Genomic DNA, 17360 nt, shown 5'->3' with positions numbered 1-17360 from the left:
CATCTGACTGCTCAAAGAAGTTCCTTTAGGCTCCCTCCAATGCTTTTCTGTGTGGAAGGAATTCCCCATAAATACTTTCAAAGTATGTTTTTCTGTCATACTCCTCTTCAGAGTTTTCTAAAAACATGACAGTGGTTAGATTGCTAATACACTGAGATCACTGCCAAGCATGGTAACTGATACTGTCTCAGTGTTTCCCTGTATTTTCCTCCATGAGTAAGGCGCCAAAGCTGGTTTCTTGCCTTTAAATTTATATTGTAAGCCTTTTGGGTCAGCAAAAGAATAGGGCCTGTGTATGCATTATGTTTATATACGTAAACATATAATCATAATCTGTGTGTGTGTGTGTGTGTATGTATGTATGTATGTATATGTGTGTGAGATATATGGATAGATCTATAGTAGATGCACCTTAGTGGAGAGGTTATAGAAAGAAAAAAAATAGGTCAACATTTTTCTGTTCCGTGTCAAAAAGTTATGATGGAGAATGAGTGCATACTTCTGCAAACTAGCAGAAAGATTAAAATAAAATAGTTTTCAACATGAAAAAGGGGAAATATACCACATATACAACATGCTATCAAGAATAAAAACTGATTAAATCAAGTTTCAGCAGAAGGGAGCCAAGACCTTGGGTTACAATGGTTTTATAGACAAACTTTGGTTCCTTAGATTCTTTTCTGTTTTGTTTTAACTTGATTGTTTACAGCATCTCCAAAGTTTCAATGGATAAAACTCTTATCGAGTGGTTTAAACATGAAACTAGGAGTCGGAAGGTCTGGCTTGCTCCCTGCCATGACTCTGTGTGTGACCAAGCAGTCACTTAATGGATTTAGAATAGCTGACCACCAAATATTCCAGTTCAAGTCAGCTGGAACTGGAAGTGCTTAGTTCCTTTGAAAATCAAGTCCTCAAGCTCTTCTCTGTAATTGGGCATGCTATTGTAACACCAGACTTATAGAAATGATGATGTTAATTAATGTTTGTAATATTGTAATTCCCTATTAAAAGGTCAAATGATTACACTAGTTACTTTTTACTTTACAAATACAAATTTTAAAAAAGAAAGGAAAACTATTTTCATTCCCTAATTTGATGTTCCCAATTTGTTTGGGAAGCATTTTTTGCAGAATGTTTTCACATTTTTGTATTTATGCCTGTTTGACTCACTGAAAACTGAGAGCTTGGAATGGAATTACTTAAAAATATAATGGAACATATGGTTCCTTAGTGTATTTTTCCCCTAAAAGGTTTCGGCTTTCCTGCTTTCCTACTTAGCTACTTTTGGTCAAATGTGTTAATTAAAATCAATCTTTTCCTGAAAAAGAAAAAATCAAAAAAGGCCCTATGCTTCAGCATCACTAGGAGGAAAGTGTGTTACAAAACTTAATTACTCTCATACAAATGATTTTGATGCTGACTTTTAGTTACATAGTTCACATGGAATTCAAGTGCTGTATTTTGCCAAATTCTTACTTTCATTTGATCAGTACCTGGTTACTATGTCTTGGCTAGCATAACGTGGGCATTTGCCAGCAAACTGGAGTCTGCAATGTCTTTTCAACTACTAAGATAAGGAAATTGTTATTCTTTAGCTAACTTTGGCAGTGAAGGCAATGTTATAATTTTGTTATGACTACAGTGCTTAGATTACTGTGGTTTTATCCAATGTGAAATCACAAGTGAGATTCAGGTACTCCTGAAGTCTCCAGAATAAATTTAAAAATTGATCTAAAATCTTGATACATCCAGAGATGATGCTATGAAGAGAGACTAACTAGAAACAAGTGTTAATATTTTTTAATAATATCATTGTGAATGTTGTCTCCAGGTGATATAAATTACTTCTCAAATATAGTTTCAATTTTGTTAGGACTTAATGTTGTACAATCCCAAAGCCCTGTTCATTTAAAGAGTAAATACCCTGGTATGGAAAGCCATTAGCAAGTGCATAGAATGTGGCATGAGTATAAGAAAGGAGAACTTTTTTCTAGGGGTATAGAGTCAGGCTTCAGATATAAATTTGTTGTAGCACTCCTGACTTCACAAGAGACCCAAGTTGTATCCTTGGTTACTCCTTGGCTGGCTTACATCTCCCAACTACTCCTATCTCATCTTTTCTCAAGACTTTTCAGGAAAGTCAGAATAGCAAGATAGCCCGAACTGGGCCACAAAGTGAATTTTATGTGAAATCCCTAAGCCCTTCTGCAGGATACACATTTTGCCCACTAATAACTTGTCTCTTTGGTCACATCAGAGGTGAGGTTCCCAGAATGATGGGCACAAGAGATGGGGAAAAACCTAAAAGATGATGGAAGCAGATGAGACTGTTTAAAAACAGTTCATCTCAAATAATGGATTCAGGATTGCCTAGGGCCTTTGGGGGTCTCTGGCACGAGTGACTTTCATGTAAGGGACTAATTGTTAAGAATAAAGATTGGAACCTAATTATTTAAAGCGGGGTGTCAGACTTGCATGGATCTGAGGGCTGGATGAATGGTACGGGGTAGGCCTAAAGCCTGGATCATGCCCATGGACCTCTTACGCTTAATACAACTCATGATGTATCCTGCTCTGGACTATCCCATCCAGTGATCCAGTGGAAAGAGGCCAGGAAGCCCAGGCACTTGGTTGCTACCATGGGAACAAGTCACAGTGCTGAGTTTCTTCCTGCAGCACTGCTCAGGCACTCCAGGTCTTTTCCAAGTGCTTGGCTGCTACTGTTCCTCATCAAGGCTGCGGACTAGATGACCTGGCTTTGCAGATCAGATCTGATCCACAAGCCAAGTTTTGACACCCCTGGTTTAAAGAATGAGGACCTGAGTCTTTCTATTTAAAATAGCAGCAACTGATTTGTTGGAGGAGGATTGCAACCTACCTATGGTTTTGTCTTACTCTTGAGAAATGAATAAGGAAGGAAGGAAAATAAAAATTAAATGCTGGTTATCCAGCCTCTGAAGGATAAATTCAACCCTGAGTGACTGCCCATAGGCCAGATCTTTTGGGGCTCATGTACACAGGGCTGTTAATTCAGATTAAGGTAGAACATGAATTTAAAGTGGACTAGCTATTCCTGATTCATTTCGTGTGTGTGGACACTCTTACTTCAGTGTTATGCTTAATTAATTTAATCCAGTTCCAAATAGCCCTGCTAAGTAAGGTAACTCCATCCTAAGTGCAACTTGTAATAGATATTGCAGGCATCTGCCTACCAGCAGAAAAAAAAACTACTTAAATTTGTTTTTCTTGAGCATGAAATCAATAGGAAAGGAAGGCTGAGGGGGATGCCAAATCTTCCCTGTTTGAAGAAATTATTATACAAGTAAATTCAACCTAGTGAAATTTATATCATATGGTAACTTTTGCATTTGCATTTCTGATCCAACCATAAGAGACTTTTGCAGTCTGAAACAAGGGACCAAATTCTGTTGTCAGGCAACTACAAATCCCCCCAGTTTCAATGGGAATTGCATATGCATAACTAAGGGCATGGTTTGGCCCATGGTCAATGCTCTCTGGAAAGTCAGCCAGCTTTTTCTCCTATGTGTTTTTTTTTTTCTTATAATAAGCATCATTTTGCCTCCCAAAGGTTCTGATGTCATTTCATCTGTTGAAATTACAGTGATCATCTGTATATTTTTTAAGTATAATTATATTTCTTTAGAAAGACCATGGATAATATGAAATACAAATCCAAAGGATTGCTGTGGGCCAAACACATCTCTCATCAAAATAAGAGCAGATACTATGTAAATACCATGCAAGTCGTGCTCCTTGTCAGCCAGGGGGTGGATTCCAAAACCTTGTGGAATGTACCTTCAGAGAAGTGGAAAGATACCCAACATGTATAGCATACATATTTTATATGGCAAATGTCCGTTGTTGTGTTGTGATATTTCCTCTCCTGCATGATGCTGTATTACATCAGTATCATCTTGTTGATGTCAAAGGTTGAATGGGTGAAGCAAAAGCAGAATTTAGCCCCATTGTGTTCAGGGACAGAAACTATAATGAAAATTATTGTTAATATATAGGGAATGTAAAGGGGCTTGATTGCAAATGTAAAAGAGGAATCACTGTAAACTGATATCTACCATCTGTCAGTTAAAAAAGGGAAAGTATAAGGGCAACAGTGCAACAGTCCTATTGCTATCTATCCTCAACCTGATCTGCAAATAAAAGAATCACTAGGCATAAGATAAGAACTACAGTAAGGACTAAATTATCTAGATTCGAGATATTCTCCAGCTGTCCATATAATTACAACCTTTGTAAGTAACTATCCAGGACCACCTACAGCCAGTCTCTAAGTAAGGTAAATAGTTTCAAGCAGGATGAGGTGTCACTGGTACAGACAGTGGCTCCCCATGTCTACTGTCTGGGGTTGCGTCAATTCATTTCTACTGGTGTCAGCCCATCTATGTCTGAAATGAGGACAAATCTCCAATGTAGACAATGCAAGGAGTTCCTCTTCCCCCACAGAAAGTAAGCTTGAATGCACTGTTTAGTAGGGCTGTGCAAAACTTCGGTCACTGATTCAATCTGGTGGAGATTTGGCCCAATTCAGCTGCCAAATCTCAAAATCTGAATAGGATAAGGAGACCCTTTAATCTCTCTGAATCAATTCAGAGAGATTCGATGATTCAGACATAGATGCAGCTTTAAATGTTTTTTCTATATGCCTCAAGGTATACCAGGCAGCTTGTGAACACTGAGATGGTGGGGTAGATGAAGCATCCCACAGGACCATGGGAGGAGGTCCCCAGTGTGCTTGGCAGTGGACCCAGAAGTGGACAAGAAGCACTTGTGGTCCACCTCCAGGTCCAGTGGGGAGCACATGGAGGACCACTCCCATCCTCCAGCTCGGCGACTGGTACCTCCTGGGTCTGGGGTGGCATGCAAGGTCCCCCTGTGGTGAAACACCAAGCTGGGAGAAGCAGGGGGGAGGGGGATGCATGCTTGGCAGCAGACCCGGAAGTGGACTGCAAGTACTTCTGATCCACTTCTAGGTTTGCCACCAAGCGTGCTGGGGCCTTCCTTCTCCCCCCAACCCCCCGCTCCCTGTACTCCTGTGGGACACTCCATCCTCCCCACCATCTCAGCATTCATGATCTGCACCTGGTACCTTGAGGTACATAGAAAAAACATTTCAAGCTGTGTCTATGGCCAAATTGCTGATTCTCTGAATCAGCATTGAATCTTCAGATCTGAATTCAGCCGAACTGAATTGGGACAGTGTGACCACCGGGCTTTGAATAACTACTCTCGAGCAGCCCTTGCCCTGCAGGTTGATGTCAAACACCTGTCGGGATTTTGTCTGTGCCAGAGTAGCTCTCTTCTTCCCATGTCCCCAGCCCCGTTCTTGTCTGCCACGACTTGATGTTCCTCAGTAGGAGGGGTTGGTTGACAGGGTACCCTGTGGCCCAGGATTCCCAGTGGTCACTCACGGGGATCCGCCACCCCTACAACCTGGCCTCACGCCACCTTCAGTGCATCCCTCGTCCATTGTTCTTGTTCCCAGCTGTGGGGCAAAGCCTCTTGGCCTGCCTCTAAGTGCCCGCAGCCCCTAGCCACAGTGATCACCGCAAGGATCTGCCCCACAGCCCTCCTCGCCTGCACCCCTCCCTTCAGGGGAAGGTATTCAAAGGTAAAAGATAGACTTACAGAGGCTTCCCTTCAGCCTTGGTCCCCAGGGCACACTCCCCTAGCTCTCTGCCCCTTAGCCAGGGTTGACTAAACAAACGAAACAACCAAAATGCCAAACACCTGGTCTCTCCCTACCCTCTAATTGGTCTACCCTGAACACTCCCCGGGTTTCCTTCTGGTCTGACCCAGACTGATCACCTCCAGCATTCCTGCCTTCTGCCTGTCACTCTAACTGGGCCTGGCAGCAATGACTGCCCCGATTGTACCCCCTCAGGGCTCTCCAGTGGTCTTCCCTCCCTGGTGCAGTTTTCTCCATGCCCTGTTGTCCCGGCACCCCACCTGTGGGTCTCGTCACTCCCAGGTACTCCTCCAGCCGCGTCCTCAGGTGCCGTGGCCGCGACCGCCATTCTTATTGCTGCCGGCCAGCATCTGATGCTGACATCATCAGCTGGCCGTAATTGAACAAAAAGGCGGCTAACGAGCCGTGTGGGTTCTTCCCTCTGCCTTGTGCATGTCCCGTCCTGTGCTGCTGGTAAGTGCCGCTCATTATTTTGACTCCCGGGACTAATCAAACCACTGTCCCCCAATTCAGGTTGAATCTGAATTGAATACGGTCCATTTGGATCAACCCTACTGTTGATCTACTCTTGTATCTTTCAGGAATGTAAAAAGTATTGCTTTAATTTTTTATACCTTTAATATTGTTTATATTAACAATTTGTATCTACTGTTCTACTGCATTTGGAATTTCCAGATAGCTCTGAGGGAAAATTATATAACATTAGACATTAGAATGCATAATAAAACGTCCATTGCGTGACCCCCTTTACCTGATATCCAGCACCAACAAGGTATTTTCAGTTGCTGTAATTAATAACAATAAAAAATCTATAGGATTTTACTCTGCTGATTACATCAGTAACTGCCAAATCTCTCCCGCAATTTCACCACAATCATGTTCTCATACTTGTATAAAGGTGGGCCCTGGGTGTATTCATTTATGCAGGGATGCAGAGTCTATGTTGCAAAGAGTGCATGTTGCTAGATGGGTTGCAGATGCATATAACTGGGTTGCTAGATGGGTTGCAGATGCATATAATTGATACTAAATAAATACTGGTTATTTTCCAAATTGTAGATTCCTTGCAGCAGAAATGGTTACCTGTTTTCTTAGGCTTGATGTTCACTAGTAAAGTTAATCTGGTATAAACAGGCTGGTTTGAGGGAAAGTGGATCAGAGAATGAATCCTTTTGTAACCAGTACAATTATAATCATAAAAGCAACAGTGTAGACACAATTATATTAGTTTAAAAGTGTCTTGCATCAGTAAAACCTATTCTGCTTCCTGAATAGCAAGAAAATTTTCATAGGTTTTTTGGAGGGGTCAGGTTTGTAAAAGTAAATGTTAGATCCTGTTCTGCTTGTATTAAGCTCAGGGAACTTGCGTGTGACTGGAACATGCATTCCAGGAAGGCATCCTGTCCTGATTTGAAGACATCCAAAGTAGGAAAATTCAATGTTTCTCTTATCAGTTTGTTCCAGTAATTAATCATCATCTTTGTTAAAACTGTTCGTCCTTATTTCTAAGTTGAATTTGGCTGCTTTTCTACTGATGTAATCGTAGCCACACTGGGGGGAGGTCTTGATACTTTAATTATGAGTATGGGTTTATGAATAATTTACTGGGGAGGGGGAGTTAAAAGCTTGCTGCATAGTAACTGCCTGTGAAGCTAAACCACACCAACCAACCAACTCTAAATGAAAGAGGAATAAGTTACCATGGTTTAGCTTCCACTTACTGAGGACTAAGAGCATGCATGTGGGTTGCAATGATGCATGGTAAAGCCCCATTCCCTTTCACTGTAAGGTTTTTTGTATGTCCATAAAGGTCAAAACTTTCTAGGGTGAACAAGTCCATTCCCTCTTTTGTTTCTCCTTAAATATTTCTGGGGAATTACACACACGAATCAAAGAATTTACAAATCTGACTTTACAGTTAGGAATTTGTTCTTTGAATTATTATTTATTGTAAATGTATTTTTCAACCTTTTTTTGAGGAAATCATAATTTACGTGTTCTTTACATGAAAATGACATCTTCTGGCACTTCCAGCAAATTCTATCTCCAGAAGGTTCCAAAAAATTTCTACAACTATGGACCAAACATTGCTCTTGAGAACACTGGTATTAATCCCTAATTATTGTGTCTTCCCTGGCATTATGAAAATAGTGTCAGATTTTTTTTTCCAGAAATAATGTTAGCTATTACTATCACCTGAATTTAACTGCTTATATGTTAGAATGTGTCATCTGTTTAACGATGCATAACAACTAACAGTCTTTTAGGACAGAATAATATGAAGAATGGCTTATCCAGGGTTCATCACTTCTGCTGATCCTTGAATGCATTACAAATCTTCTGTGGATGTAACTTTTTTGTGCTTGTGTTTTGTGTTTTCTGTGTAATGTTAAAGCACTGGACATGAGCCATAGCTAGATATCGCAAACTGTATACTGGTGCTTCTCCTGGTACTGAGCTCTCTCTCAGGTGTCTGATTTGGTGGGTCTTGCTCACATGACATTGCAGGGACCCAAGGCATTGATGGCTTCTTTGGGTCTTGTATTCTATCTCTGCATCACACAAAGTTTTTTAAATTTTTTTATAGGATGTTAGGGAGGTGCTTTGTGACTTTGATATGTAGAAGAGGGTAAAGTGGATGCTTTTGTGAGACTTTTTGGAGTTAATATCTGTTACATTGTTATCAGCAACCAGAAAACTGGATTTTGTGATCCAGACAGTCCCTTTCAATCCTATGCTCTTAATTTCAGAAAGAATTCAAGTAGTAGAAAGTAATTACACATATTGAAACACAGGCAACACATTTGGATTGGCAACCCTACTGCTGAAGAAAGTGGTACAGATCTGTAATAAGTATGAGTAATAAGTATCTCTATTTTTTATCTCATTAGCACAATATCTCTGGCCCAAACTGTAGAGCTAGGGACAGACATCACACACAAACTGGTTTAAGTGATCAAAAACTGGTTTAAGCCTGTAACAGGACAGATGTTCAGTGCACATAAACTAATTTGAAAATGGCTGAAACCAGTTTGAGATAAACCTAGTTGAATGTAGTATCAGACTTAACTGATATGGGTCAAACTGCTTTATGCAATGTCTGTCCCATTCCCCTTCCTTGTTTAAGTTAAATCAGGATCCTCCAGCATCCCAGTTACTTTGCAACCCAGGGTGGGGCTCTGCTCCAACCCAGCTGAGCTGGCCCTTCCCTTCTGCTCCCTAACTGTAGCTCCAGCAGAGACTTCAGGGGCAGGGCATCTGCCTGGCTTCCTCCTGCTTTCCCCCCCCACACCCTGCTGAATATGGAATTCTCCCTTCCCCTCTCCCTTACACAGATGTCTCTCAGCATTAACTAGCATACCACATTCTGGCTATGGTCCATGCTGTGGGAGACAAGGCAGACAGGACAGTGCTGCTTAGGGCTTTTTGGAGCTAATCAGCAGGTAGCTGGTAATGTCCCTCCATTCCTTCCTTGGAACAAGTTGTTTAAGAAAAGCTTGAACTAATGAGAGATCCCTTTGTTTTGCTGATGGGGTGATAAATAGCACCATCCTGTATAACCAAGTGCTTGCTGGCTCCCCTGCTTACCAGTAAGGTGGGGACAGGGACTCCTCCCTAATCAGAGCATCCCATCAGGGCCTGGCCACACCCTTCCCCCTCAGCTCAGCATTGTGGAAGGGAAGGGAGGGCTTCTCTAGCCCTCCCCCCACCCCCCCAGCTTCTAGCCTGAGCCACTGCAGGCGTATGCCTGCATTTTTTCAGTCCAGAGGTGATGTATTTGTGGTTACAAACTGATTCAGCCTAAGCAGGTTAGCCTAACCAGCAAAGATAGAATCAGTTCAGTCTTTTTGGATGTCTGTCCCTAGGCTATGAGTTTTGAGTCAAAGTCAAGAAGGATATCTGTACCACTTCTGGGTTTTCACTGAAGTGTTAAGCAAGGCTGACCCTGTTAAGATCTGACAAGATCACAACCCATGGTGGTATGGCTTCAAGCCATAACTGATGTGCACTGAGCAGACTAGGAAAAAACAGTTTAGTTTTCTATGTAGAAACCTTGGGACAGATACAATAGTTATCATGACTTGGTATGTGTGTTACTCAAGGTCACAGACATGGGTTTTTTTTTCAAGGCCCCTATGATACTGCTTTAACTGTTGTGATGTAGAAGTAACAGTTTTCTTAGTAAGCTGGAAATGGTCTCTCCTTAAATTCTTGGGTGAAAGCACCTGCATGGCTGTAATTGAATGGAAAACTGCAGACTTCAGTATGGCAGAGAAGTTTTATGAGTGAGTACAATATTTTATGGTAGAGGGTCTGAAATATTTAAACTAGGAAACTGTTAACAAGAACTCTTTTAAGCAATATAGAACATAATGCAAGATATTATAGTGTTACACCAAAAGAAAGTCAGATGTGGTATAATCTCCTGGACAGAGAGAAGAACAGAGTCTGAGTTTATTTTATTTTATTAATAAAATTATTTTTAAAGTGGCATAGAGTGATGGATATGTTAAACTGCAACAGAATTAATTTTAATTTGGATTTCTTAAAAAAAGGAAAGTACCAGCTAGTGATACTTCTACTTCATGTTTACTTACAAATTACATTAACTCTTTACCCTGTACAATTAATAATTCTGAAAGTTTTAAAATATTGGCACTCAAAAGTATTTAGTTTAAAGAACATGATTCATCAAGGATAGGGAAAAAGATAATCAACTGATAGTATGGAAATATTGCTTAGAGAAGCTGGATGTTTTCAATGCAGCAGTGCCAGACAAGATATATCCTAGATTACTCAAGGTAATTGCAGAGCCACTGGCTATTCTCTCTGAGAATTTATGGAAGTTGTGTGTCATCTGGCAGATGATTTGAAAAAGGCAAATACAGTGCCTATCTTTAAGAAAGGTAAAAGGACAATCTGGGGAATTACAGCTTAGTCAGTGTGACCTTGAGATCTGAAAAAGATAGATTTGTTGAGAGCAAGTAATGCTTGACTAGCCTGACTTCCTCTTGTTGACAAGGTAACATGACTTTCTGGATGGAGAGAGAACAGTAGATAGCAAGGCTTTGAACTCTGTCTCTCATGACAGTCTCATAAGAAATATATGGTTTTCCAGATTAGGGAAAAGTACTGTAAAATGGACACACAACTTGTTAGATCCTGTTACTCAAAGAATAGTTGTCGGTGGCTCAGTGTCTAATTGGAAGGGTACCCAGGAGCCTGTCCTGGGTTTGGTACTATTTAATATCTCAGGATCTCCATAAATCATGCCAGTGATCAGCAGCAAACAGCCCACCTGGCAGAGTTCCTTCACCAGTCAGGGACAGGGGAGAGGGAGGCAAGTGTCAAATTGAACATTAAAGGAGCCACTGCAAGGGATACTTTTGGTGTGATTTGTGGAGATCCCTATTAATATCTTCTTTAATGATTTGGAGGATGAAATGCACAGCTAGCAACAGTGCAGATGACATCAAGGGTGGAGTTGCAGATACTGGGGGGTAGGATTAGGATTCAAAATGCTTTTGATAAATTAGAGAAATGGCTGAAATGTATCGTATCAAAAAGGACAAGCATGGCGTTCTGCACTTACGGTGGAACTGTCATCCCACATAAAAATACAGACTGGAGAATGACTGGCTAGGTGCAACAAAGTTGTATTCCAGAGATGGCCATGATGCCACTGGAGGCCCCTCACCCCTTATCAGTTTTTGGCCCCTTTCTCTGGGCCCTAGGTCCACTCTTAGGCCAGTTAAAACTCATGGGCTCCCCTGGCCCTACCAATCTGGCTGTGGCCCTCCTCAGCCTTTGTCCCCTATCTCTGGGCCCTCATCCCTCTTGGACTACAAGCCTCTAGGCTCTCTGGCCTCGCTTACACTTGCCCTCTTGGGCTAGGGACAGACATCATACAGATCAGAAACTGGTTTAAACCTGTAACAGAACAGATGCTTAGTGCACATAAACCAGTTTGAAAATAGCTGAAACTGGTTTGAGATAAATCTGGTTGAATGTAGTATCAGACAACTGATTTGGGTCAAACCAGGTTATGCAATGTCTTTCTCTGACCCCTTGCTGGTTTAAGCTAAACCAGAAACCTCCAGCACCCCAGCATGGTCTCTGGGCTGGGCAGGGGTCTCTGGTCCACATCAAGGCTGGCCCCTCCCCCCGCTCCTGGCTGCAGCTCCGGCACAGACTGCGGGCTGCTCCCCCTCTCCTCTTCACCACTCCCTGCTAAACAGGAATCCCCCCTCTCCTCTGCCTTACTGGGGAGCCGTCTTTATATTGGGTAGCAGACCACACGCTGGCTAGGGTTGGTGCTGAATAAACAGGTGGAATCAACAGGCAGAATCAACTGGTATCTGGTAATGTCCCTCTGTTCTTTTCTTAATAGGGTGATAAACACCGAGTTAGGGGGGTGATAAACACTGTTATCAATTCCCTGCTGAGCTAATTAGAGCATCCTGCTGGGGTCTGGCCACACCCCCTCTTAGCTCCATGTTGTGGAAGGGACAGGAGGACTGCTCTAGCATCCTCTTGCCTCTAGCCTGAGCCACTGCAGGCATGTGCCTGCATGTCTGGGTTGTCTATGCAGTTACATATTGGTTCAGCCTAGCCAGGTTAGACTAACCTGTAAAGGTGGAATCAGTTCAGGCTCAGGCTTTTTGAATGTCTGTCCCTAGCCCTGGGCTCCAGCCTCTCCCAGTGACTGAGCCTCAGGGCTTTTTTCTGTGTCAAAATTTCCAGCTCTATCCCCTGCCTACTCAGCCCCTCCTGGGCTCAAGTTCTTTCCCTCTGGGCCCCAGGCTCTCTACCCTGTGTTCTCAGGCCTCTTTACTTTCAGGCCTGTTGGGACTTCCTCTTCCCCTTAGCCCCTCCCTCAAACTTCCAGAGTTGCTTGCCCCAACTCACATATTAACCAAGAAGCCTGTTCCATCTCTGTTTCCCATAAGCTCCTCTATCCATTCCTTTCAGGGCTAGACTGCCTGACCAGCTCGGGTCCTGGGCTTTTAGCCTCCTAGTCTAGCCCCTTCCTGGTCAGGTGACTCTCTAAATGGTTTCTGCACACCTGCAGGCTGCTTCTCATGCAGCCTGCCTTCTCTTAAAGTAGCAGGAGTACCAAGTCTCCTGCTGCACTAGATCAGGGGTAGGCTACCTTTTCTGGGCTAGGATGAGGTACTGCAGGAAGGACCTAGGGATTGTAGTGGACCATAAGCTGTGAGCCAACAGTGCGCTCTTATTGCAAAGATGTCATTAGCATACTGGCTGTATTAACATGAACACTACTTGCAAGTCAAGGAGAGTGACTCTCACGCTATTCAGCATTGTTGTGTCCTCACCTAAACTACTGTGTACAGCTTTAGAAACCACACTTCAAAAAAGTTGTGGACAAATTAGAAATAGTCAAATGGAGTGTCATAAATAATTATTAGAAGTTGAGGAAACAAGATTTACAAGGAAAGGTTGGAATAACTAGGATTATTTCATCTGGAAAATACTGAGGGGGGTTGATAACAGTCTGCAGGGTGGATGGTTGATGGACTATTCTATGTGGCTGCATGAGACAGGACAAAAAATGGTTTTAAACTGCAACAAGGAAAATATAGGCTGGGTATTAGGAACATCATTTTAACTGTGATTGTGGTTATAGAACTGGAATAGGTTGTAGAATCTCCATCCGTGGAAGTTTTTTAGAGCAATTTAGGCAAACACTTTGCCAGGATGGCTTAGACAAGAATGATCCTGCTTTGAGCAGAGGGTTGGAGTAGGTGACCTCCTGAGGTCCCTTCCAGCCCTAATTTTCTATGATTCTGTGGCATTATGCTACTAGTGTTACACCAGTGTAAACCCCACTTACAAAACTGGAGTCATGCCATGATGAATAAGGCCTCAGAGCTATGCATTGTAAACAGATGGCTGTAACTGAATATAGGTTTTAATTCACACTCGGAGTTCTGTTGCTATTTTGTGGTTTTGTGGCCTTCGCAAAACCCTGAGACTAAATTAGAGCCTTAGAGTATATTTATTCTATATAAACTATTCTCTAGACTGTTGTTTCTATTTTTTGTAAAGATTAAACACTATAAACATGAAGGAAGAGTCCCTTATCTTAACCTGATAGTTGCCTGTGTTCTAATTCTGCTCATGATCAACATATTCAAAATAGTCCTTCATTTATCTTAAATTATTTTTTAAATGATGTATTTTTTATGTTCCAACTGTACCAAGAAAACCCAGTCATGGAACCCCACTATGTTAGGTGCTATACAAATACAGGACAAAAATGTTCCCTACCCTAAGGAGTTCACAGTCCAAATTGCTAAAAGCTGTAGCCTTTCTTCTTACTTTTAAAATATTTGCTGTGTAATGTAAATGGATACATTATTTGAATTGTGGTCAATACACTAGGCTTTATACATCCTGTGAATCTCTCACCTCCACAATAATCATCTGGTAGGCAGCTTTTGGGAAAGAACAGCACAGAGCAGCCTTTTGAGGATTAGGACCACTCACTCTATCAGGGTCTCTGAACATGTCTGCTAATGTCTTTGATAATGGTACCTGTTTAAATCAGCCAGATCAGTCCTTCCATACTCTACAATAGTTGGTATCTGTTTCCATATAATAAAGTTTCTGAGGAAAAAAAATAAAACCTATAATGATCTAAGACAAATGTGCCTTCTATAAAAGCTTCAACTAGCACAGCAAATACCAGTGGCCTGTCAGTATTCCTTTTTTCCTTACAAAAATAATCTCTTTATGGTAATATCTTGGATCTGTGCTAGGAGTATTTGGTAGTATTCAGCATAAGCTTTATTCAGTTCTGTCCAATGACCTACGTCTCAAGGGTCTACTCTCTTCCTCATCAAGGATTCCTTCCTCCACACAAGAGCTGGTCAGCTAGTCCTACAAATACTGTTTATGCATCTGTTTCTCAATTGCGCTTATTAAAAATCTGCTTTGTTGCAGCAGCATAGTCTCGAAGCTGGCCAAGTGCCATTGTTTCCACATGTAAACCCTTGAGTTACTCTCACTCTTTCCATAGCTGCTCTGTGCTTTTGTAACTTCATGGGCCTACTTTTTTTTCCTCTCATTTTTTACGGCGCCTGTCTGAAACTTAGGCATTTGGTTATGCTTTCCACATCTTAAAGCAGTAAATATATATCTATATCTATATCTATCTATATATATATGTAGATATATATTTACTGCTTTATATATATATATCTTGAATGTTTAGGCCAGTGATTCTCAACCTTCTGAGATTTAAGGGACCCCTCATTAAACTCAAGGCACTCCTCAGAAAATGCCAGGTCTCAGCTGTTACTCATTTTTGACTATAGAAAAATAACAGAGCAAAGAACTCAAAAAGATCACAACAGGTCAGAAAGTTGTTGACATTATGAATTCCTGTTTGAAATATCCAGGTTTTTCTTGTTAATCATGTGGAGATATTCACACATCGAACACTGCTAATATTGCATGGCACTCAAGTGGCACCTTAGAAGGATTTCACAACACCCTTGTTGGGAATCACTGGTTTAGAGATTCATCCCGTGACTTGTGTATCCATGTATTCATGTTTCCTGCTGAAATCAGAGGAACTCCACTCATGTGAAACAATTACCATTCAAAAACTAGAGATAAAAAAAACCCCTGGGCAGAGATCCACCACAAGGGTTCAATTAACTCAGACCTGAAGTCCAAAGTATAGGCGTAGTGCTATACCTGAGAGAATCTCACCTGAGAGAATTTTCCTTTCCCAGTAATACAAGGCTGATTATTCTAGTCCGGGGTGCTCAGTCTCTGGCCCATGGGTCAGATGCAGCCCGTTCTTTGCATCTGGATCAGGGCCTGGCCATAGCCCCTTCCCCCCAGAGGGCTGGACTGGGGACAGGCCATGCCCCCTTCCCCATTGTGAGGCCAGGCTACTCCTCCCCTCACCCCACAGGGCCATGGGATGTGCCATGCCCTCTCCCCCAATATGAGACTGGGTTGGAGACAGGCCATGTTCCCTTCCCCCTACAGAGCCAAACCATTCCCCCTTTCCCCTGTGGGGCTGGGCCACAGGCGACTGACTGGTAGGGAGAGTGCCCTGAGATTGGCCACCGACTCAGCATTGCTCAAGTCGGGGCAGTTTTCTTTGCTGCATAGGCTGGCGGCAGGTTTGGGCAGGGTGGGGCTCACTAAGCTGTGGCACAGAAGTATAGGAGTGAATATGGGCTTTTGCCCACAAATTGTGCCCCCGCCAGACTCAGGAGGCACCAGTCACTCCTGGGCCAGGCTGCTTCCCCTCACCCCTGCTCCACCCCTCTGTGTGTGGCCACCCTGGATGCTGGATTAGGACCACTGGCCAGATCCAGCCTGTGGATGGTGGGGCACTGTACATCCAGTTTGGGAGGCGGGAGGGGAAGGCTGAGCACCACCTCTAGTCTATAGTCTAACCCTTCCATGACATGGCATTTACACAATCAATTTCACATCTTTCTTTAAGAAGGTGCAGAATAGAAGAAATACAATGAGACAAAAGAGTACTGTTATACATAGCAATGATGTTCTAGAAACAAAAAAAATCAAACCTAGCCTTAGTGAACTCAACTGTGAACTCAACAGTGACTTCAATGGGACTAGAAATGATCCTGTTAAATGTAATAGTTTTTACAAACATAAAATTATTGGATCAACCGGCCTTGGGCCAAATTTCCTCTATATTCCTACAGAAGTTTCAGCTTCTTTTATTTTTACTTATGTAAAGATACATGGATATACATTGAAACAGAATTCAGCCTAGCATCTATTACTCAAATAATTGCTTTCTACTTTTAAAAAAAATTCTATTAAAAATAATGGTTAATGTTATATACGTAGTAGCAGCAGCATAGTCAGTGCTTCTCCTCCTGCTGTTCTTAGTTTATATTCTAGGCATACAGCATAATACAACTGTACTTCCTATTTGCTTTATACCTTTGTTTTTGTACTTACATTTATTATACTGTTTATAAATACAGAATCCAAAATGTTTGTTCATGCCTTTTTAAAAGGGAACTGGTTTAGTATTAGTTAAGTAGAACAATTGTGCCATCCAGTGGCTGCCTAAGTTAAGTCATACAGACAAACATTTTCATTGTGATGCTTCAGGTAGGTTTTTTTTTAAGGACAGGTTCAATTGTATTCATTTTTTCAATTCCATATCCAAAATGATAATGCAGTAAGGAAGAACTATTTTCATGTATACTTCTGCATCAGCTACAGGTAGTACACAGATTAATATAGGCCCTATCACCTAATATCACTCCAGTCATGTAGAATCTAATCCATTTTAAACAACTATTCTTTGGAATTTTTTGACCCATAGATACTGATGAGAGCCACTGAATTCCACTCTCATTAACATTTGTGCAACTTTATTGCTTTTAGTTGAATATTTCTGTTGAGTAGCCGATGACAATGGACAGAAAATGTAGCTTGATAGTCCAGCCGGACACCTGAATGCATGCAGGCATTGCTGTGGCTACACATACTTCAGTGAAATGACCCCTTATGTACACTGGATGCATCTACACGAGATTACAGCACAATAGGCTAGTCTTCTGCACAGTAAGGCATCATCATGTAACTGTGTGTGCAGCAGGTACTG

Source organism: Crocodylus siamensis, chromosome 5, assembly GCF_052110815.1.
Source record: "Crocodylus siamensis isolate JL-2025a chromosome 5, ASM5211081v1, whole genome shotgun sequence".
In the NCBI taxonomy this organism is placed as follows: Eukaryota; Metazoa; Chordata; order Crocodylia; family Crocodylidae; genus Crocodylus; species Crocodylus siamensis.
The sequence above is the reverse complement of the archived record's forward strand: the minus strand, read 5'-3'. Positions refer to the sequence as shown.